At 39.6% G+C, this 25,201-nt stretch overlaps 1 protein-coding gene across 3 annotated transcripts in view; it reads left to right on the top strand.

Moving 5' to 3' along the window:
- Positions 1-11,733: 11,733 nt before the first annotated feature.
- dachd (dachshund d) overlaps positions 11,734-25,201 on the top strand; it is a 140,227-nt gene continuing 126,759 nt past the window's right edge. For 2 of the 3 annotated variants that reach the window (XM_074658687.1, XM_074658686.1), the window contains exons 1-3: positions 11,734-12,028; positions 12,174-12,265; positions 15,273-15,395. The gene's annotated coding sequence lies outside the window, so the exon portion shown is untranslated. The remainder of the gene's footprint in view (positions 12,029-12,173; positions 12,266-15,272; positions 15,396-25,201) is intronic. The other variant, XM_074658688.1, reaches the window with a different exon arrangement.

The raw sequence follows: 25,201 nt of genomic DNA, 5'->3' as shown, positions 1-25,201 counted from the left end.
TTAAATGTAACTCAAGAAATACAAACAAATCTTCTGCTCTATATATAGTCCATCTTCAAGCAGGTGCTTGGCACCCCCACCAGAGGGCAATGGTCAGCTGCAGTGGAACTTCACTTATGCATTTACGTACTATAGCTTTGTACTGCTGAACCATCAAATTAACACTGTTAATGCATTGCACTTTATATCGTGTATAATTACCTCCTATAGTCAGTGAGTGGAAACAGAAATGGGAGGCTTTTTATGCAGTCAATTGACACTTTTATTTAGGATTTTTCCAAATAAGATTTTGTCTTGATGACACATACAAGTTCATTTTAAAACACTGATTATTCTCTTAGTAAATACAAATGTTGACATATGTATTGCTACTTTTAAAAAGCTTGCTTAATACATATTCTGTTTGACTCTCTGTATTCTCTTTAAAACCCCCGAGTAGGCACTCAGAATTATAATTTATTTGATGTCAGCTTTACAAAGCCTGCCCTTGAAAAAAAAAATGCAATCAATAATTTCTTCTTTGGCTTTATTATTTCGTCTCAAGTTTGGCTGTGTTACAAGCCGGGCTTGTTGACTCTGTGCAGCATTTATCTGATCTGACACAGTTTCATTAGGCATTAGTAATCATTTCCATATAGCACACGCAACATTAGAGTACTCCTGTTTGTAAAACAGCAGATGAGGCTAATGCCGTCCTCTGGGGAGAAATTCAATATAATTCGTTAATTAAATGGAATAATTTAATTACAGTAACTTCGAAAGCATTCATCAATATAATTGTTTCTGGAGCCACCGTTATAATTGAGGTTTAAGTGAAAACAAGTCCGTTTCTAATGTTGGTAATGTGCTGACATAGTTCTCCCACCCTCCATTTGTTCCTCTCTCTGATCTTCCACCGTGCCTCCGCTTCTCCACACTGTTTTCGTTTGATAGCCAGCCATACCGCATCAGCAAGACCAAAACATTTATTACAGCCATTTAATTTAACCTCTCTACAGGCACGGACAAGAAGACGGAGATGATAGCACAGCCGCCACTGAAAGACTCTCGCTGTTCGCCTTTCTAATCTGATCCTCTCTGCTGCCCTTTCATAAAGACACCAGAGTATTAGCCTGACTCCAAACATACCTCCGCCATTTAAACTGTCTTGGATTTCACCACAAAGACGGACCAAATAGAGTCCAATTCATTCTCCGGGGGCCAAATAATAAAACATAATTTTAGTCTAATCTGCCTAAAGAATGTCCTCCGTTTGAAGTTGACAGTGCTCTATCTTCTGGGAGGAATAATTGCCTTTTTGAGTACAGCAGGAGAGGCCACTGAGGGAAGCCTGTCGAGGGCCTGCACCTTACAGGTGTGCCCTTGGACAGACAACCTCCTCGTTGTTCTGGAGAGAGAGAGAGAGAGAGAGAGAGAGAGCGAGCCAGACTGAAAGAATTCATCTGCCAGTTGAAACTCTGCATTCTCAGATCACCGTGTGGCCAAAGTGAAGCGAACAAAGACACACTGATCTCCAGTAATTCCTCCCGTCTGATACAGCTGACAAATTCTTGTCGTTAGAGTTTTATCATTTTGTTGGACAGGTTTGTGAAATTGACCTACAGGTTGTAATCTGTTTGATTGTGGACAACTGCATTCGTGACAAAGTTACTGACAGTTATTGTCTTGAAATGTAAACGACACTCCTCATTCAGTATAGTGCAGGCTTTGTGTGCTTACACACACAAAGCAGGTTTCAATACAAGTTTGCCATTGAAATCCTGTGCAGCCATTGATCATGAAGTTAAACATTGAAGGATATATCAATGACATTTTTATGTAGAAAAATATATTTTTTTTAAATTACATCCACAGAGCTTTAGAAAGGTGCCAAAGAAAAGTGTGGCTTTTCCAAAAAAAATAAATATATATATATTATGATTGTGAATTAATAATTTTATAAATTTTGACTAGGGATGCACCGATACCGGTTGGGATATTGGGCCGATACTGACTCAAATAGCTGGATCGGATATCAGTGACAATGGGGCCGATCTATTAAATTCCATTCTATGTTTATATACTATATACATTATATACTGACATTTTGATTCCTGTTTAAATTTGACAAATTTGTTGCTGCATTAAAAACATTTACAACAAGTTTTTTTGCCAAGTTGCTGGCGTCCGATTTATTATTTTAATAATAAATAACAATTCAATAAGTTTATATCTATGTATTTATTTGTTACATTTTGTTTTACAAAGTTAGGAAACTTATTGAGTTATTGATTAAACACCAGTATCGGATCGATACCCAAAGCCCAGGTATCGCTATCTGTATCGCGACTGAAAAACTGAGATTGGTGCATCTCTAATTTTGACGGGTCAAAAATGAATGTTTTGTTCATCTCCGTAGAAGATATCTGATGTTCGGTTCCCACTTCTAACAAGGCTTGTGATCCAATAGTAAAACGACATTGGTATCATGTGCTATCTCTGGGTCTTCAGTGATCAAGTTGCCATTTATTGTGGAAAAAATGGATAAATGGCATCTAGTGGCTAAATGTTATCAATGTTATCAATTGCACCTTTAAATTGTAGCTATGGATCAGCTATATAACATAGTTATTTTTGGAGCCTTCTGTCTTAGAATAACTGAATCCCTGCTTCGTTTGTCAAACTTTCCCCCTGATTTTTAATGGGGCCTATTAATTGAGCAGAGAGAAATCTGTCCCTTTCTGAACATGGCATTGAAAGCTGCCGAACAGCTGTCCCAGCTCTGGAGAATCATATGGAAGAATGCATTATGGGCCTTGTTTGAATATTCCCTTAGATTTGGAATAATCAGGCAGCTATTCAGCAGCGAGATGGCCACGCACAGATGCCAAAGCACAGCTGAGGGGAGCACGGCGGCGTAATGCCGCACAAACACACACACACACACACAAAACCGACGGCGTGCAAAAACGCCAATAATGCAGGTGTGCTTTATTTCTGTACAGTGTGCTTAACATACATAATGGCTAAGACACTTTTCTTCCAGTCCTTTTATCTCCCCTTTTCTTCTTCTTCTCTTGTTCAAGGTGATCCTAGCTTTGCATATGGCTGATTAATCTTATTGCACAGCAGCGAGCATTGATCACAGAAATGATTAGAAATGCATTAGTCAGCAGACTGTTTGGAGTGGTCGGGTTTAAGTGCTGGTGCCAAGCCATTTTCCATAGGTGTCCATGTTTTTAATTTTGTTATATAGAATTTTGCAAATGGATGCATGCGTGCCGCCCAAATACGGCATCAAAGCTTTAATGCTTACAGACATAATTTAATCTCCGAGATGGCAGGCCTGATGGACTGTGTAGAGAAGGCATCCCTGCTAAATTCATTATGCTAAAAGTTGCTAGATCTCACAAGCTGATGAGAGAGAGAGTGTAGCATAACCTGTGTTTTGTATTTTGTGCTGTATAAGAAATCCATGGCTCTGCGTTGCAATGTCGATGACAGCAGACTCTTCTCTATCGGGAGTGTTTGCACTTGTTACCATGAAAGCTTTCACCAAGTTAAACAAAAGTGATACCAACTTCTACATACAGTTGCCGTAACCATAACCATGACCACACATTGTATAACACAGTGCTACTCAAGTGCCGATTTGTTTAAAAAGTGACACTGCCACCTAGTGAATCGACTTAAGATCATCTGTTGACTCGCACTTGAAAGTAACATCAACTATCGCTTTGGAAACAGCTTAATCCCTCACAAAATAAAAGTTAAACGCCGAGAAACCCAGCTGCCTTCACAACACACTTTTTGAAGCCTTTCTTCATTTTCCCCTGACCTCCCTGACTGCAGCCCCTCCTCCTCCTCCTCACTCATGGCTCAGACGCCTCCTTTAATCATGAAACAAAGTCTTTCTTTATTCACAAAAAAAGTATTTTCTTCTTCTGATTTCACAAGGTAATGGAAGTTCAAGTTCACTCTAAATGCCTTTTAGCTTTTTAGATTTACTGTACTTTGGTATACAAGAACACCCACTCCAAAGTAAGTTGGGTTCATTATAATGACATACTTTGCAGGGATCATGAGCGTAGGGGAATGTAAGCAGGAAATAAATGATTTATACCATTATTTTACAGTTAGAAAAGAGGAAAGCTGCAAAAAGAACTGACTGACATGACATATTAAAGGTGACATTCTAATTTTAAAATAAATAATCAATCACGCTGCTTGAGTAAATAGGCTTGCAAAATTTTTCCAAACAATAAAATGCACGCAATTACTTAGCAAAAGGGACATCTTTACAATTAAAAAGCATGGCATCCCTTCAACAGCGGAGGTGCAACTCATAAGGGTCCCACCAAGACAACTCTTACCACATGTTCAACACTCCCCATTAAAAACCTGGGGAAATTAATGAGCTTCCATTGGCACCCTCACAACAAAGGGATCTATAAAGCAGCCTTAATGTTCTCGGGGAAACTTTACTCTTCAGTAGTTCCCAATCAACCGGTAGCAGCAGATTTTGTTTTATTTCCCTTGTAACCTACAACGGGAGCTAGAAAATGCTACTCGCTGCAACTTTACATAAATGTTATCCTTGATTGAAATCGCTTTGAGCTCATTCTTAATCAAAGGATTGTCGATAATTAACAATGTTGGGTTGTCAAAATCTAATTACGTGTAAATATACCTTATATCTTTAAATAAAGGCTGAGCAGTGTGCTTTAAAAAAAATCTATAAATGTGTAAAAATATTGCCAAACAACATTTATTTGTTATATACTCGCAGTTCTACTAATAAAAAATGGACATGGGAGAACAAAACCCTCTCATGCCGCCAGCATTGATTCATACATTCTACCTGCTCGTACACAATTAAGAACACTTAGGAATCAAAGAGCGCAGAGGTTTGCAGAAAGGTATTAATTAGAACTTTATTTATGCAGATGCTTTGTAAATTTGCATAAAAAGCAATTCCACAGATGGGTTTATGGCAGTAATGACTGTTCCAGTCTGCAATAAAACATCTGCTTAATCACAACAGAGACAGTCAAATGGCTGCTGTGAAAACAGGCTGTCCAAGTACATCTCAAAGAAAAGTAGTGAGGTGAAGAGCCGGCGTGGACAGGTATAAGGAAAAAATAGTAAAGCGATTTAAGAGGAAAAAAAAACCTGTTCAAAAGCAGCGTTAGTTAAAAGAGACACACACTACTCCCAAACATTTGCTGGTGGTACTTTGAGCGCTCTGATGTTGAGAAAAATACCCTTATCGTGTTGGCAGAACAATCCACTTACTGTGTCTAAGAGAAGAGAGAATTTTGTACCAAGTCCAGCCAAGTCTTTGTCTATGTGTGCCAACTATTTTGAAAATATTCCACTTTGTGTCTTTTTAATCTGCGAGAGCCACACACAGATACGAGCACAAACACACACACTCTCCCTCACACACACATACACAGCAGTGTGGCTGCAAGGTCACTCCAAGTATTGATAAATCACCCAGCTGTGATTCCCTCCTGACAGCTCAAACTAACATCAAGCTGGATGGGGGAGAACAAAAGACCATCAAGCGGCCCTTTTCCTGACACTTTTATTCAATCACGGCCAGATTGCTTACGACAGCACCAGCAGCTGTTTCGTCTTCATCTTTCCCCATTTGATAAAGCGTGTCAAGTCATATTTCTGTAAGTACTTCACCTCACCCCATACTGTGCCGATCCGCAGCGATTCGGCATATGCACATTCCACATGAGGGGATCGTCAAATGGGTCAGGGAGTAATGACACCCCTCTGAAGGTCGCAGCACACTGGCGTGGGGGGTGGGAGCAGGTAGGTGGGTGGGTGGAGAGGGGGGGGGGGGGCGACGACAAAGCAACAAGCTGAAGGTCAAAGATAAGAACAGCCGCAGAGATATCTAAGATAGCCAGCAGAAATTAAACAATGAGGGAAAGGCAGTCGGGCTTTGATTGCGTGATTGTGTTGTTTAAGAGAGACGGGGGGGGTTGTTGGTGCTGCTTTGGGATTGTTATTTTGGGATCGCCGTCCCGTTCGGAGCGCTTCTGTTGACCTTGTTCCTCGTGGGATGGAGGTCTGTGACAGGACAGGAGAAATATTGCAGATGTCTATTGTTTGTTTGTGATCAGACATCGGCCCACGCAGAAATGAGATTTCCATTTCGCAACGGCCTTTTAATGTTTACATTTAGATTGCCTTTACAGGCTCCCTGGTTTCCTGCGCAAGTGTCTGATAACAATCACAGGTGTTTGAGTTTATTGTAGGAAGGATGAATGCCATATTTATAAAAAAAATAATGACTGCAGCCAAGGACAAAGTTCTTAACACTAGCCTTGTTATTTGAGGTCATTAAAGGTGCAGTGCGTGTCGGATCTGGTGACACCTAGCGGTGAGGTTGCAGATTGCAACCAACTGAAACTTTTCCCGTGCGCCAAGCGTGTAGGAGAACTGTGGTGGCCAATGCAAAAATGCAAATGGTCCTATCTAGAGCCAGTGTTTGGTTTGTCCGTTCTGGACTACTGTAGAAACATGGCGGTGCTCCGTCAGGAGGACCCGCTCAAGCCCCCAGGAAGAGCGCCAGGCTTTGAAGCAAATTTTCGTAGTGGCCAAACGGTGGAATTACAACTTCCATGTCCGTCACTTGATGCCATTGGGCCCAAAAAAATGTTTTTCTCATAGACTTACATTGGGAGAGAGTCATCCGTAAGTCAGGGGATAATTTTTTTTTAGGTAAATCAACTTCCCAGTATGAACACTTGAATAGCCCTTATTTAAATCATTAGGTCCTAAAAGTTGTAAAATGCAGTGATGGCCGAATCCAGAGTTATTTCTCTTCCTCCGTTCATGTAAATGAGCCCCAGTCCGAGGACTGGGAGGCAGAGTTAAAGGAAAACGCTAGTGCGCCTGCTCTGTGGGCCCAATGGAGGCCGAAGATCGCCGGATGATACAGGTACTTGGTACTTGGCAGTCAAACCATTCTCGCTTTATGTGCCACTGAGCAACTTTAATAGGAATGAACGGGCCTCCGCCTCCAACGCTGTATCCAGTTCTATTTATACATCCATGGACCCACTCCTTATGTAGATACAAACGGCTCATTCTAAGGTAACGAAAAACTCAACGATTCATATTTTCAGGTGATTATACACTAAAGAAAACACACTCATTAATATGATATTCCATTTCTGCCAATAGATCCCCCAATTTTTACACACTGTCCCTTAAAGTCATGTAAGTGTTATAGCTACAGTAAGGTACTACCGTTGTCACCTATTATCTGGTGATGACCTGCAGAAACTTTCTGAAAAAGTTCTAAAAATAGAATATAAAAACACAGCCATTTTTTATGTTCTGCATTCATTTATGCCAAACAGAAATAGCCTTCCCTGACTGGACAATCTAGCGTGTATCAAAACTTCTATCATACATCATTAGAAGAAGAAGAGTCACACCACCAGAACCTGCGCTGTAGCTGTTGGAAACTGTGTCACAGGGAAGATAGATACAGTAACACACCTGCTCAAGTCGCACGCCTTCTAGCTCTTTATCTGTCTCAGGATCACCTCTTCAGCATCTTTGGTCAGAAAAAAATTAGATCCTCTCGTGCTATTTTGGCCAGAGTGAACGGCCACTAGTTGTTTGGAAAAAAAAGAGACATGTAAATCAGGTGGAATGTAGGAGACGCTCGTATCAAAAATGGGACAGCTCACTCCACTCAGACTTGGCCTGGCTCCCAGGAATGCAGTTAGCTAGCACACAATCACTGCCTATTCACGGTGGCACAGCTGCTGTGGACATATGTTCCCCACCAAAGGAGGAGGACATCAACCAGGCACACCTTGAACAGGTTAGCAGATGAATGGCGTTCGGTCCTTTGACAGTCTGCCCTCGTCTCGTTGTATTTTCCCTTGCTCAACAAATAAGTTCTTCTCTCCAGCGTGGCCTAAACTTTTTTCCCATTCGTTCATCCACAACAAACCGATGGCATAAAACATGACAGTGACAGTATTGTACGTTGGATAAAATCAGTGATAAATCTGTAAATAAATACCAGAAATCAGCGATGTTGCTCAATCATTTAGGGTGTTTCAGGGGGACAATGGACCTCAAGGAACAGTAATAAGGAGTATTAATAGTGAAAGCGCATACAAAGACTTTTTTCCTAGCCCTCAGCAAATGACCAAATGTGAGAGAAAAGATTACATTTATTCATAGCTGTCTTCCATCAAGAAGCTTAAAACCCAAACTTCCAATGTAACCCCAAATTATATGCATATTGAGCTGACCTTTTTCACCCTTTTTCTTAAAGCCACGGAGGAGGCGTGATATGCAAAAAACCCACAGATCCTTCAGCTCATCATTTAGACGATTTCAGCACTTTTGGTTTTCCAGCTGTCCAAGGGTGATCACGTTAGTCGCTAATAGATAAAGAAGAGGCCCCTCCATTAGCATGGAGGTCATAATGTAAAAACTCCAAAACCTTGCTGTCGCTGCAGTCAGAGAAAAAAAAAAAAAAAAACACAACACAACGCGATTTACACTTGAAATTCACTTGATGCAATGTCAAACACTTTTGAATTGAGAGACAGAGAAAGCGCTAGATAACTGCGATCCATTCTCACATTATCCATTGTTAACACTCGTGCTTTTTGTCACCCATCTCTGCAGCTATGACCTATTAGCTTTAGTGAAGTGCTCTGAGGCCACGGAGCCACGTGAAGGTTGTTCACCCATCCAACGGGGCCATTTACAGGAGAGAGACCCCAGAGCCGAGCCGCGGCAGCTCTCTAATGACTCTATCAGCCGCACTGATGGGAGCAAATGGCACCCAGAGATTTAAACGCGTTCCCTGAGCATGCATTACATTTGCTCTCCTTATTTTCGTTATTGTGTTGTAATGGTAATACATGAGTATGCATGTAAGGGCATTGTAAAACATTTGAAAATACATCATCAGATTTAAAAAGAAATATATTCAGCCCAGTGGGCAACCTCCGGGTCTAAAAAGTGAAGGCAAAGCAGAAGTGCCTTAAACGTGTGTTATCTCTAATAGCCAGCAGGGGGCGACTCCTCTGGTTGCAAAAAAAGTCTCATTGAATAGAAGTCTATGTGAAAATGAGCCTACTCTCATTGTAAACATGAGTTTATTGTCTCAATCCCTAGTTTCAAGTCTTCTTCAATACATCATGATTTTCATTGTGTAAATTATGGTCCCATTAAGAGTCAAATAGACCATAAAGCAGGGTATAGAAGGATAATTAACATATTTTTTTCCGAAATAAGGTCACATGGTGGTACACCAGAAGGGGTGGGACTTCGCCTTTCTAGAACCAAGATGGCAATAGCCAAAAACCAAGAAGGAGACGGCCAAAATGCTTCACAACGGCAGTCCACAAACCAATGGGTGACATCACGGTCACTATACGTCCACTTCTTAAATACGGTCTATGATTCAGCAACCCCTTCTTATACACAAGTTTACTCTCAAGTTAATACAGTATGATGCCACTGCTATCTGAAGTTGCAAACACATCTTCAAATGATCTATAAGGTCTTTAACCTAAATACAAACTCTGTCTAATTATTGTGATCTCCAAGGGGAAGCAGGGTTGATCTTGCACCTCAATCCAACAATTACAGGAAACTATGTGTTAGATAAAAACAGAATATGTGCTTCCCTTTGCGAGAGATGGTGCGAAGTCACAGGAGTATTCATTAAAAGCCTTTGTGTCCTGTTTGAAATAGTGCTGTTAAAGGCTTTAGCTGTGGGCATCTCTCTGGAAGAGATATAATGATCCTCCAATTAGAGACAGAATCATGAGACCTGTTTATTAGTCCTAATTCATCTCCTCATTGTGCTGAGCATATCAAATACCAAGCGGAGGAGAAAAAAAAAGAAAAATCAACAATTTGCCCACCGTAATTACAGATCTATTAATAGTTTCACAACAATGACAAGCAAAGCTATTCACATCATTTTCTGCAGTCAGGAACAATACCGCGGCACTGTCAATGTATCCATTAAAGCCTGCATTTATACCAGCTCGGTGACATCTTGCATTTCAAAGACGACTCTGAGCCTGTTCAGATAAATTACACTTTTTTCATTAACCAGAATGGTTTTGGTATTATTAATTCTAAATGGATTTTCAGACACCCTCTCTACATTTGTAGCTTATCATACAATAGCAGGCTTTTGCGGCTGTAAAGGTATTTTCAATTAAGAACAAGAAAATGACAAAAAAAAAGCTGCAATGCATTGTTGAGGTTTTCTGTTTCAGGGGTCTAAATGTAAGAAAAGGATATAATGTAGTACAATGACAAATACTGATACCTAACTTGAAAGGACAAAACACAGATTTCATAAATGTTATATATGTAGACAGTGAAGTTAACTATTATTAGTCAACTGATTAACAATTTTCAACTTTTTGCTTGCACTTTATCAGCTGTTATGGTCCAAAATACAACATTTTTACAAATTGCCCCATTACTTTGTTTTGTTTTACAATATCAAGCCAACCTTTCATTATAGGTCCTAGGTAATATGTTATGGTTATAGCCATGGTACACTGGGAATAATAGACCATGGCACTGGCCAGGGTACTGGTCATGGTGTAAATAGGCTGGTAACCCAATAGGCTACTATGCGTCCAGTACTATTTTGCTGTATTTGGCACCGGTTTGAGCTTAAATAATACAATGACATTAAATACATGGTACAAATCTACTGGATGTTACATGTTGTACGTCCATAACTATGCATGCATTTGTATAGTCACAATCCAGCTACATTACACCACAAGTTGTTGCACCAAGTTGCCTAAGCTAACTTACTGTGTGTTTGCTATTTTTTATTTGGTAAATGTTAAATGGTAAACCAGACCATTCAAAGAGGAGCCAGCAGCAGCAGAGTAAACTTGGGGGTAACTTGAGCAGCTCCAGCGGCCATGGCCATGACGCACACAGACGGTCGTCTTAACAAGGTAACCCACGTGTTGCACTCTATAAGTATCTTGTGACAAACAAATTAAGAGAAGTATCCTTTAAAATCCTTCACAGATATTATCCAGCAAGATATTATCTTTTTAAGTTGAAACAGGACATCAACTGTTCATTCTGTGATGTACTCCCAGAAACTCTTCTTCATTTATTCTGGCACTGTGACCATAGCAAAAGGCTGTGGAAGGACTTGAGTAGATTCATTATTGATAATATTGACCCTGATTTTAGGGTTTGGTTTCCATAAAGGTAACAGTAAAATCAAAGAACATTATATTATTAATCTGATTATTCTCTTAGCTATATTTCATATACATAAATCCAAATTTAGTAAATCTAAACCTTCATTTTTTGTATTTGAACATGAAACCAAACAATACATTAAATTGATTCTCTCTTCCGAAAACAAAAAAAGCTATTAGGACGGTAACTTTATGCACCTCCTTTAATATATTTATCTAAATATTTATTTTCCCTGGCTTTGTACTTGTAAGCTGTTTATTCCCTGGCATCTGCTATTTTGTCTTGTTGTTCCCTTTACAGTTTTGCATGTCTTTGTAATTGAACCTGTATGACCAGTTTGTGAAATAAAGGCAATAAAAAATAAAAATAAAAAAAAGAACACGTGTTGCGAAAACATGCGAACGCTCACGTGCTTCACGGAAGTGCGCAGGAGTATGCGCATTTGTGCCGGTGTGCGCGGGGTAAGAATATTCCGTTGCTATGGTAACTTCATTAAACGTTAGCTCAAAAAACCTCAGCTCGTGTTAGTTTAAAAACGATTCACCTAGAAAATAGCATTAAAGCTCCGCCAGTATCCAGCTATTACCGAAGTACGAAGGGACTGTTAGGTAAGCTAGCGTTAGCTATTGGCATTACGTTAATAGAGTTAACAATGTTAACGTAGCTTAACGTCGACTAAAGGCTGAAGTTGACCAACAACTCATTTAGCTAGAGATACATGGTGCTATGTTGCAGATATTGTTGGGTGGATAAAGCTAACCTAGTCTGTTTTGAGCAACTGATGCTGAATGTAAGTACATTAAGTTCAGTAAGTTGTTAAAACTTGAGTAATGCAAGGCTTGTAAACATTAGTAATGTTTGTAAACCTAAAATGGCCTTGTTTTTTGTCCTATTTGACTTCCACAAAGACAAATATTCCCATTCTTTCTTAAAAGTAAATAGACTGTGATGACTGCAACACTCACAGCAAGAAGCACACTGAAACATGCTGGAGGACCTGCCATGCCACAACTTTTGAAACATCCTGGTATGTACTGTACAGCCAGTAGATGATATATAACAGTTACAATATGTGTTTTCACTGTTTCATTTGTTCCTGTTCATCACAGATCAGACAAGAAACCATCACACTAATATTAGGGAGCAGGGCAGCTTATTCATAACATGTCAAACTGCAACCCAACAGGCAACAACAGATAGACCTAACCGTGTGATTTAGTTGTCCTGATTGCAACTGAGGCAAGATATAAATCAGAAATTGGCAACTCATGTACTACTAAAAGTTTATTGTCATTAAGGCTTTCAATCGATTAAAATACTTAATTGCGATTAATCACATGATATTCCATAGTTATCACGATTAATCGCAAATTAATTGCACATTTTTTTATCTGTTCAAATGTACGTTAAAGGGAGATTGTCGAGTATTTTATACTCTTATCAACATGGGAGTGAGTAAATATGTTTGCTTTATGCAAACGTATGTACATATTTATTATTGGAAATCAATTAATAACACAAAACAATGACAAATATTGTCCAGAAACCCTCAGAGGTACTGCATTTTGCATAAAAAATATGCTCAAATCATAACATGTCAAACTCAAGCCCAACAGGCAACAACAGCTGTCAGTGTGTCAGTGTGCTGACTTGACTATGACTTGCCCCAAACTGCATGTGATTATCATAAAGTGGGCATGTCTGTAAAGTAGAGACTCGTGGGTACCCATAGAACCCATTTACATTCACATATCTTGAGGTCAGAGGTCAAGGGACCCCTTTGAAAATGGCCATGCCAGTTTTTCCTCGCCAAAATTTTGCGCAGGTTTGGGGCGTTATTTAGCCTCCTTTGCGACAAACTAGTATGACATGGTTGTTACCAATGGATTCCTTAGGTTTTCTAGTTTCATATGCCAGCATCCTCACTCTAGCTGTAAAACAGCCTGCTACAACCTAAAAATCCCGAGTTGCGTTAATGTGTTAAATAAATTATTGGCATTAAAAAAAAAAGTGTGTTTATACGTTATTATCGCGTTAACTTTGACAGCCCTAATTCCTATATATGCCAGATAAACTTTAAACTTTCTAGTTGTTTGGATTAGCAGCAAAAAGTTAATTTTTCATGTTCATCACAGAACAGAAAAGAAACCATCACACTAATATTAGGGAACAGGACAGCTTATTCATGTTATATTATAAGATCTACTGGTTTTGCTGTGAAAGTTTGATCAGGGTGATGAGATGCAACGACGATGTGATGGAACATTGACCATATTCAAATACTTACATTTTACAGTCCAAATATTTTACAGCCAGTGACCAGAAAATATACCTCCTGTACAATTTAATACCACCCAGCACAAGAGCCCGGCCATAAATCCTAACTTGGTGAAATTTAAAATATGACATTTTTCTTGAGACTGTGACAGAGAGGTGTTGATTCACCTTTATGGCTCACAGTGCTTTATTGGGTGATTATATTTTCACTGCATGAGGTGACACAATCTCACTATCAACTCCTTCACAACATCGCAGGTACTCCTTTGCTGTGGGGAAAGTAACTGATTTCAGGTATAGAGGAAGTCTATCAGTATGAAACCTGTTTGGCAGCTTGTTAATAGTAATTTAGTCATTAATGATAAAGTGCTATTGTATTGTTAAACTATGGAAATACAATCATGGTACAATACCATTTTACTGGTAAAATGTACTATTGTACTGTACCTTCATACAGTAGTAATTGTCAACAATTTCTTTTCACCACAGTACTTATATTTTACTTATTAAACTAGAAATTACAGCAACATTTTCATGCAGCTTTATCAAGTAATACACTTAACACTGAATCAAATTACCTCATATTAGCTTAAACCCAAATAATACTTTCCTCAACCACGAGGCCGTGAGCTTCCACGTGATGATATATTTTATCATCTGCCCGTGTCTACCAGGGACTTCTGGTAGACATGATCTTTTACTGTAAGAATGCAACCCTATTGAATTAAGGTGTAGGACGATTATGTGAAAATTGGATTTTCTAAAGGTTAGGATTAAGAAATTTTAACAATTTTACCGAGTTATGTCTTTATAATTATAGTCTCTCCTAATTGATCATAAACTAAATATTGATATGCTCATGGCCAGTCAGTCAGTGCTACTGTTGCATTCATGTAAAGATAGACATTTTCATTCTTCCTAAATAAATTATTTTCCCTTCTGTTGAAATGTCTGGTAATGATGGACATGTTTGTAAGTGTATGTGACTCGTAGTTCTGTTTGCATTGTGTGGACTTGTTATGGTGGACGGTTTGAAATAGGGATGCACCGATAGCGGATCAAATATCGGGCCAATACTGACTCAAACAGTTGGATCGGGTATATCGTGACAATGGGGCCAATCTATTCAATTCACTTCTATGTTTATATACTATATACATTACTGGATTTTTAATTGTAATAAGCATACAGCTTATTAACTAAACACGTATCGGATCGGTACTCGTTATCAGACAATACGGTTGCTAACAAGTGGCTAAATGAGACTACTAAACATCATCACGCCGACTCGTCCGCCTTTACAGCCTCATTTTGTATATTTGCACTCATGTGACCGCGGTTTAGTCCGTTTATAGCCTCAAGTTAGCTTTTTACTTCTGGCGATACCATTTACGCTTAAAAAAATCATAGAAGTGATGTTCATTTCTGAAGATTATCTTGCTGAACAAAATGTGTATATATTATAAATGTTTGTTTGCCACAGAGCTTATTTTCTGCAATAATCCAAAACCCAATGGAAAAATCCCATTGGCTTTTTGTTGAGGGAACCCAAGGCAATGCTTACTTCCTGGTTGACCATCAAAAATACATCATCCCTGCAGCACTCTATATTAATGCTCTGAATTTCGAATTTAACACCTTTAAGGAAAGTGAATGAAAATACAGCCAACACCAAATGTATGTTCATTGCAGTTGTGTTATGTGTGATATGGGTAATAGAATACTAACTAATGGGGCAACATGCTTTAAAATTGCAGTGTTTGGGACTTTCTTAGCAGAGCGGTTGCAGCCCCTGGTCAATGCGATCCATCCATTCCACCTGGTTCCAGCGTGTTGGCAAGCTGCTCCACTCCCCAAAATGATGTCGACCTCAAGTCAAGGTAATACTCGTTAACAGATAAAATAAGTTCATAGTTATTAACTTTAGAACTCCATAACGCCATTCTAGCTGATTTGATACTGTATTCAGTGCAGCTATCAAACCCCAACCCCGCTGTCAGACACATTTCATGTTTCCTTAAGAAGAATCTTTGCTGCCTCTATGACAAATAGTGCAGCTTCCGACAGTAGAAGCAGAGGCTGCTGCCAGCTTTTGGGAACAAATTGTGGGCCGCACCAGCACATCAGTTTCACATGGTGCTGGCTTCCTCCTGAACTCCATCATATTACCAGCCAGAATGAGGCCAACGTGTTGGCACAGCAGAGAAAATGCGAGGTCGTCTTACCAGTGTAGTTGAACCTGGCCCAGCTCTCGCCGCAAAACAATGCAACACCAGCCGACAATGTAACTTGATAGGGGTAATTCTAAAGTTTATCTCATGATCGAGTTGTAAATTACAGTCTCGTAGTATTATAAACCACCGTGCAGTGTTTTGGCGTCTGATAAGCCTTCAGACTCCTGGATGTATTACTCAAATCGGTCTTCCTGGATTGTATTTCCCTTCCAGTAGCATTTTCTTTTAAACAGGGCTGTTTAAAGTCTGAATGCCCGGCTGATCTGACACATTACATTTCACAAAATCCCCAGAATAATTACACTTCATGTTTTCTGAATGGTTTGCCATTTTATAGCAGCTTATACAAAACTATTTTATGTACCGTTCTAAGCAGATATCCTTCTGTTATTTGTGAATGATGGTTCGGTGTCAGAATTTATCAGAATTTTTGAAATTTGTCTTCATAATAATCGTATACAACATAACAGGCTTGAGAGACAGTTTGACCCAGAAAGAGCATGGTGATAGCTCTGTAACGTTTCCATAAGTTTGGGGGAACTGCATCAAATATTGCCGATCACGTCTCCTGGTATAATATTATACACATTGTTTCAGCAATAACAGATTAAAGGAAACAGCCTTTTTATTTATTCCATTGTTGTTAGTTTTACCTGGCATTTTCTACTGTGGTGCATACTTTGATCTACTTCAATACATGACTAAAATACCCAGCAATATTTATATACTTTATTTTACATAGCAGCTTAACTTGAATCTAGTGTTGTAGTGGCATTTTTATACATTCAAAACATGGTTTGGTAATAAAAGTTAATTAATAATTGGTGAGGTTAATTATTCTCACTTACTCTCACAATGTGCCCACTATAAATGTGGTAGGGTAAATAAGAATAAAACAAATGCTGATAAAGTGAAACCATGTGTTCACCAGGCATCTGAGTGAGACAGACTGAGGCCCGGCTGTCTGTTGGGACAGGGCAGCTCTACTTTGGACAAATTAATCTCCAGTAAAGATGACTTAGATCAACTTTGAAAAACACTAAGATGAAAACCCATAAAATGATTACGAACGGCGGCCAGAATGACAAGTATTATCAACAAAAATTAATCAGGTGCATCTTTTCATGAACTCAATTAATAATGTGCAACAACGGGGTCTTTTTTCCCTGGAATGAAAATTAATTAGCAGGGGAAGGTCACTCGGAGATGCTGACATCACTCATCAGGCCGCTGTGGCAGTTCTAATTATTTGTCTTCCAGGCTTGGCTGATCAAAAATTATTGCCATACCTGAGCAACATTTAGAAAAAAAGCTTTGTTTAAAGCGCTTTTAATTAGACCTGCTATTTGATTAATGCCGTGTAAGCGCTCAGGATCGGCCCTCTTATCAGCATTTCTGACAAGTTTGCTGGGTATTGTTGTGTGAAAGACATTTTACTGACGCTAACCGACTGTTTAGTATCTAATTCCTTCACTTTAGTTGCAATTAAAAAGCTATTTACTGCGAGGGCACTTGTTGATATTAATATAGATGTTGTAAACTTTGACAAAGCACTCTGTATTGATACTTGAAATAAATATGCCATTGAGTGATAATGAGTAAATAAACTTGCATTATGTGGATTAGACTTAATAAAGAGCGTAGTTACTAACAACCTGTAATATCACACACAAACGCAGTGCTGTTATGAATTGTGCAATGATCACCCAAGTTGCTCCCTACGCATTCTTAGAGTGTAGCTCTAAGGTCCTACGATTTATTGCGTTTTTGTCAGCCATAATTAATAACAAAAGACAAAGGTCACAGCAAGCAAACATGATTACCTAACCCCTGCCTGATAACATATCTCGCCACTACTGGGCCCCTTTGGTCACACACCGCACAGTGGAGAGAAGACTTGTCACAAAGCAGCGTTATGATCGAGGCTCTTTCAAGCTCCTGCGTTTTCTCCACCCAGAGTTACCGCGTGGACTCGTTGCCTGAACTATCTTCAACCCTTACTACATCAATTCACATTACCTGCAAATTAGCAAAGTTCTACTTTCAAGCTCGCAGTACATTTGATCCAAATAGACTCTAAATGCCATTTCTGTTCCTATTAACCTACGGATCGGTGTGGCAGATATTTTCATGAGGTTGCTGGGGAAAAAACACGAGGCTAATGGCTTGGTTGTGACAGCGCTATTCATGATGATTTATGATTCTGTGTTTAAGTTGATTACTCCACTGCTGACTCGGAATACTATTTCAATTAGTGCACTGAAGGTCACTCCACGAAATCCCTCCATAATCTATTCCTATTAACACTAATGCGCCGAGTATCCATATCTGTTCACCCTTGTTGATTCAAATCATCCCCACTCCTAACGGCCAGCTTGTTTACCAGTTTACTGGTTCGGACGTATCCTAGATGGTAATTTTCTCTCCTCCGTGTATCATTAATGTCTTCAGTCTTGACACATGGCTAGGAGGGACATCTCAATAGAGCTTGGGCGCCTTTTTATTGCTTTTTATTATTTCTAATTTGTTTTACAGATCAAGCGATATTTATGCTGAATGAAATTGATCCTGAAAGCCCTATAGGCAAACGTGGTAATATTGTGAGGTTAGAAAGCAACAACCTCCTATTACTTGTCATCATGAGAACCAAAATAGCCTCAGCGTGATCAAAATTTTAGAGGTCTAAATTAATTTTACATCACTTTCATTCATACTCCCACTCACCCATGCAGAGGAGGAAATTAGCTACCTGTATTTAATATAATATGTTCCCTCTGTAAGCGCTGGTGGACATGATAGACTTAATCAGTTCACACTGAATCAAAAAGCTCACCAGACAGTGCTTAGCGATGAACAATGTATCAAGTTTCAAAGACAGGGTCTCTGAGTTTACCGTCTAGAAGGGAGGCCTACTTTATTTTACAGGATACATTACTCTGAATACAAATAGACCTAACCGTCTGATTTAGTTGTCCTGATTGCAACTGAGGCAAGATATAAATCAGAAATTGTCAACTCATGTACTACTAAAAGTTTATTGTCATTAAGGCTTTCAATCGATTAAAATATTTAATTGCGATTAATCACATGATATTCCATAGTTATCACGATTAATCGCAAATTAATGGACATTTTTTTTATCTGTTCAAATGTACGTTAAAGGGAGATTTGTCGAGTATTTTATAATCTTATCAACATGGGAGTGGGCAAATATGCTGCTTTATGCAAACGTATATATGTATTTATTATTGGAAATCAATTAATAACACAAAATAATGACGAATATTGTCCAGAAACCCTCACAGGTACTGCATTTAGCATAACAAATATGCTCAAATCATAACATGTCAAACTCAAGCCCAACAGGCAACAACAGCTGTCAGTGTGTCAGTGTGCTGACTTGACTATGACTTGCCCCAAAACTGCATGTGATTATCATAAAGTGGGCATGTCTGTAAAGTAGAGACTCGTGGGTACCCCTAGAACCCATTTCATTTAGATATCTTGAGGTCAGAGGTCAGGGACCCCTTTGAAAATGGCGATGCCAATTTTTCCTCACCCGAAATTTTGCGCAGGTTTGGAGCGTTATTTAGCCTCATTCGCGACAACCTAGTATGACATGGTTGGTACCAATGGATTCCTTAGGTTTTTTCTAGTTTCATATGCCAGCATCTTCACTCTAGCTGTAAAACTGAGCCTGCTATGACCTAAAAATCCCAAGTTGCTTTAATGCGTTAAATAAATTAGTGACATTAAAACAAATTTGCGTTTATGCGTTATCATCGCCTTAACCTTGACAGCCCTAATTTCTATATATGCCAGCTAAACTTTAAACTTTCTAGTTGTTTGGATTAGCAGCAAAAAAGTTATTCATGTTAAACAAGCAGACAAAAATCAGAAGGGAAAAAGGTCAAAACTTTGAGAGTTCTTATCAGCCACAGCAGGCCTCTAGGCCTTAGGACAGGAAACATCCTTTTTTTGAGAGAAGGGTAAAAGTGCTGACATTGTCACCAGTTGATGGGACTCTATCCGAGGGATAGGTGAAAACACTTGAGCACAGTGACATCAATTTTCAAGATGATTTAACTCCATGCTCCTGTGTTGGAGGAGAGAAACTTCAGACCCCTGATTTACCTCCGATGACAGCCACACGGCCCCCGAAACAATGTTTCCAAGGCTACTAGCGAATGACGAGTGGTCACGTCTGTACAGCCGTCCCCATTGGTTTGATTTATGTGACCGGGATCCAATAAAAATGGCAATCAAATCAACCCAGCCACTTTACAGGTAGAGGGCTGTCTGATTGAGTTGTCGAAGGCATGGCTGAGGCTCAGAATGATTATGCTAGGAAACGGAGAGGGGTCCATCTCTCCGCGCCCAACAAGGACACCATACATCTCCCCATGCAGCTTTCCTACTCCACTGTGAAATGTATCCAAAATAACTGCACACCTACTGCTTGCCTGCCTCCCCTCTCTGAAGGTTATTTGTCGTCTGAAGGACTCTGGCTGTCAGAGTATGATGAATACCATGTACACAGACAAGAGCAGCGTCAGGTCCAGGATTAGCCGGAAAACTCACTGATCTGTGAATAACCTAAAAAAGAGGAGCTGAAGATTAGCAATGATGCTTTTAGGAATGATCCATCAAACTCAACTACCTCAGTCACTCAAATGAATCATCTCACTTGATTCTTTAACCCAGGCGAAGTACGAGTGACTGCCGCGCTACCTGCAGGTCACAGAGATCATTTTGAGGATGTTTATTAAATCAGTGCTATCAATTTTCTTACTGATCATCTTTTATCTGTCCTGTCCTTGGGGATGAGTCAAGCACACAATGATGTTAAAGGTTGCGGTATTCAACTTATGGCTTTTCCATTCAACCTCCAGAGCTCCGCTGGCAATATTGAATTACAGCCGATGCCATGGCGTACAAATTGATACCTGAAATAAAATATTGAGAGGGCCCTGTCACTAAAGTTAACTCACTTCTGTTAACAGAGCTACTGTACAAAGTAGAACAACAAAAAAATCAGCAAACAATAATTGTGAACTATTTGCCTTGGCTTTGAACTAATGACAACTTAGGCAGGCCTGTTTACTGTGCATGAGGAAGCACACATTCAGGAAGTAAATTGGATCAAAGTACAAGCAGCTGCTTAAGTACTTACTCGCTTCGATAAGCAGAGTGAAATCACCATCATTGTTGCATTAGAGTGACTTGCTTCAGTCACCGCCAGGAAAGCAGACAGGAAGAGGAGAGGGGAGCTGATAGTGTACCAGCTCCATGTGTCATGAAGGAGCCGCTGGCTAACAGCCAGCCTGAAAGAGAACAATTGAACATCGCTGTAGAGTCTTTTTGTGTTGGAAACACAATCACCTTGTTATAGAGAACAGAATGCATTGTACAACAGGTACAAACACATCCTCTGGAATAATAGTCAAGCACGTGCAGTTTAACCAAATCAGTCCAGACATTTTATGAGTAAGGTTTTCCGTTTGGCTCTAATCGTTAACTCAATATTATTTCACAGAGAAGTAGACAAATTAAAAACAAAACATGGAACAAGCTCGTCAGTTATGATGAGCAAACAAGCAAACGATAGCATAGATATGAACCGGAGGCCTTTTCAATATTTTCTTTTTAAGGGTCAAGGCAGAGTAAAAACAGAAATTCTCTGATCCAAAGGGTCCGGAATGACATCATCTTAAGTTTCCACTGAACTCTGAAGACCTTTCCTCTCCAGCAATGAGGACACAAGGAAAGTTCAAGGATTGAGCAAGTCAGTTGGAGTAACATGCCATGAAACAGGAAATAGCCATTCATTGATTTTGTGTGTGTCCAGAAAGATCAATTTTATTCTTCCTTTGTTTTCAGACTACAATGCACTAAAGCTCCTGCAGCGGCAGGATGTGTTTCGTACAAGCGCGGTCCAAATGAAGCTATAAATCAAGTGTTGGAGCAGAAACACATAATGTCATCCCCCATAGACCAACGTACTGTACAGCACCGCAGCTCAAACTCCTCCATTCTGCTTCCTTTCTGTCTGTACAAACAGCCTTACAACGTCAGACAATCTAATTAATATGACTGTCAAAATATGAAAACAAGGACTATTGAAAACTGCTCAGAAAAGGTGGCAAGATGCACGTCATTTTATTTGGTTATGTACGCATGTTTTTAATCTAAACTCTTCATAAAGAAGTTAGTTGATCATATTCTATTGCATTCGCTCCTTTTATGACCGTTATCTGGCTCAACATCATTCTGTTGTTATGCAGCTTGCTGATTAAGGGTGTGTGTTTGTGCACGCGCACATAATGCGTGTGTGCATAAACTGACACTTCTTTAATTGTATTGCACTCGTGCTATCTGGTGTCGGAGTTAACTCGTAAAAGTGAAGTCTCAAGCAGATTCCCAGCGTCTTGCCTATTTAAGATTCATAGAAAAGACCATCCAGCCCAATCAATATCTACTTGAGATTTAAGTTGCATTATGTGTCCCCTTCACAGGCATGATTTAAAACATCAGCACAAAGTATTCTTAATTTTATTGCCTGCCGTAAATTAAAATTAATGACGCTGACATCCACAATTAACAATGAAAAATGCAGATTCTTATAATTACTTTAGCAGTAATATTGTTTTCAGCCCAGGCTCAAGGTGCTCCTCATATGCTCCTCAACATTCAGTAAAACACAAAAAGACAGCTTCATTACATTTTATTTGCTATAGGAAACAAAAAAAAAGGGCCTAACAAAAATCCACAGCTCATTTGGGAATATCTCGCCATGCATAATTAAGCAAATTTGATTGGAATTAAGCATGACTTCTTTTGGTTGGGTTTTAATGAATGCAAATCAGGCATCTACATCCCTAAGATTAATTTCAGCCAATTAAAAAACAAAGCTTGTTGGAAAGTGTAAAAGTGTTCAAAGCAGGGCAGCAAAGCAGTTTCTCTCTCTCCCTCTCCCATTCCCTCTCTCGCCTCATCTCATCTTCATAACTTGCACTCGGGAGAATCCCCCCCCCTCAACTTTGATCATTAGCATGAAGTTACAGGCAAACAGTATGAATACAAATGTGGCAGAAATGCGCTGCCAAGATCCTTATGCCTTTTTAATCTCAAAGTCTCACCCCTTAATAGCTTCTTTACACAATTATTGTTTGAGCACTTCTGTTTCAACACCCGACATTTAGCTGGGGAACGCATTTGTCAGATAGCATATCAAAATATTTGGGCTGCCAATCGATTAAAACATTTAATTGTGATTGATCGCATGATTGTCCATGATGAATCGCACATTTTTTATCTGTTCAAAATGTACCTTAAAGTGAGATTTGTCAATTATTTAATACTCTGATCAACATGGGAGTGGGCAAATATGCTTTCTTTATGCAAATGTATGATTATATTTATTATTATAAATCAATTAACAACAATGACAAATATTGTCCAGAAACCCTCACAGGTACTGCATTTTGCATAAAAAATATGCTCAAATCATAACATGGCAAACTGCAGCCCAACAGGCAACAACAGCTGTCAGTGTGTCAGTGTGCTGACTTGACTATGACTTGCCCCAAACTGCATGTGATTATCATAAAGTGGGCATGTCTGTAAAGGGGAGACTCGTGGATACCCATAGAACCCATTTTCATTCACATATCCTGAGGTCAGAGGTCAAGGGGACCCCTTTGAAAATGGTCATGACAGTTTTTCCTCACCCACATTTAGCACAAGTTTCAAGCGTTATTTAACCTCTTTCGCAACAAGCTAGCACGACATGGTTGGTATCAATGGATTCCTTAGGTTTAGTTTCATATGATACCTGTATCTTCATTCTCGCTTTAAAACTGCGCCCGCTGCAACCTCCGGAAGATTGATACCGTTAATGCGTTAAAGAAATTAGTGGAGTTAAAACAAATTTGCGTTAACGTGTTATTATCGCGTTAACTTTGACAGCCCTACAAAATATACTCAACTGTTAATACAATGTGCTAATGTATCGCTTGTGATGCAAAGGTAAACTTCAGAGCGTTAAATATATCATTGTTCCAGGTTTTGACGGGACAAAATATGACAATTATTCTGCATTAGTTTGCTCACAATAATGTTGGCACAACCTGAAATCAACCTTTATCAGTGTTCAAGAGCATTCAATCCATCTGACTTAAGCGCTCAGGAGATCTCATCGTGGTATTTTCCATGTGAAGGCACCATTGCACACCAGACCAGTGACAAATAACGCAGCTCACGCCAATAACAAATGCCAGTGTCAGGCAGTGTATATGGCTTTTATGTAGGTGTTGGTCTCATTATGACAGCCTTGCATTACCCTCCATCTTAAATGGTTATGCTGTTTTTTAGCACCTATCAGTGCAGCTCACGACAGCACTGAGTAAATCCTGATTATTTGGAGAGTCAGATGCAAACGCTAATGATTGAGGGCAAGCAGGCACCTTCGGGCTAATGCTAATCTGCCTGCGCATTGCTCGGAGAGCGCCGTGTACATTGATTTGATCTCTCACATCAAAAGACAAACAGTGGTGCAAGTCAGCACATCCCCAAGTCAATGTCATTCCTTGAAGTGATTCCCCCACACGTGCATCTTCATGGGCCTGGGGAGGGAGCGAGGGAGGGAGGGAATAGAGAATGAGGTGATCGGATCTATTGGCATTTCTTTAAAGGAGATTCATGGTGGGAGGACACAGGAAAAGTGAGGAAAAGTGGTTCCCCATTCGCCTGCGAGCCAGAGCCACTTCTGAGAGGCTTGCTGTGTTTAGATTGCATTAATCCCTCTGTCTCTACCTGTTACAGAGCTTTCATTAATGTTGTCTTTTAACATCAAGTCTCCTGCAGAGTGGGGAATAAGTGGAGAGTTCTCAGAACTCCGCAGAAAGTTCAAAGCGCCACAAGAAACCCTTTATGTGTTGTTCCCTTAATCATTCAAAAGCCCATCCTAGTATGCCACTTGCGTAGCTCCTCCATATGACGAGAAGAATTAATATTTGGCCTCTGATGCATTCTTTTTGAAAGAATAAAGGAATGTGAAGGAAAAGCATTATCTATTCAAGGAGCGCAGGGAATACTCCAACTGCGTCTCAGTTCTGTTGTAGCTGCTGCGTCTCATTTTGTCTGTGGCAGATCACAGGGCCGCAGACTGGTGCGTTTCTGAGGGAGAATGGAGAGTGGGAAATTGTACTGCTTTATTAGAACCCTGTGGGAGAGTTTTGTAGAGGCAAGCATGCCATTGAGCCTATTTGCATCATGCTAGCAGTGAATAGATATGATAATATTGTAATACTTTGGAATCACTCCCACAAAAGTGGTTCTTGTGATGATTTTTATGTGGTGAGAGCCTCTGGCAGAACCCCTCATGATATCACAGAGATAAGTCCACTTCGCCGTTTTATATTCATTTATTTTTACCTAAAACGTTACAGAAA

Source organism: Sebastes fasciatus, chromosome 14 (assembly GCF_043250625.1).
Source record: "Sebastes fasciatus isolate fSebFas1 chromosome 14, fSebFas1.pri, whole genome shotgun sequence".
Lineage (NCBI taxonomy): Eukaryota > Metazoa > Chordata > Actinopteri > Perciformes > Sebastidae > Sebastes > Sebastes fasciatus.
The sequence above is the reverse complement of the archived record's forward strand: the minus strand, read 5'-3'. Positions and strand labels throughout refer to the sequence as shown.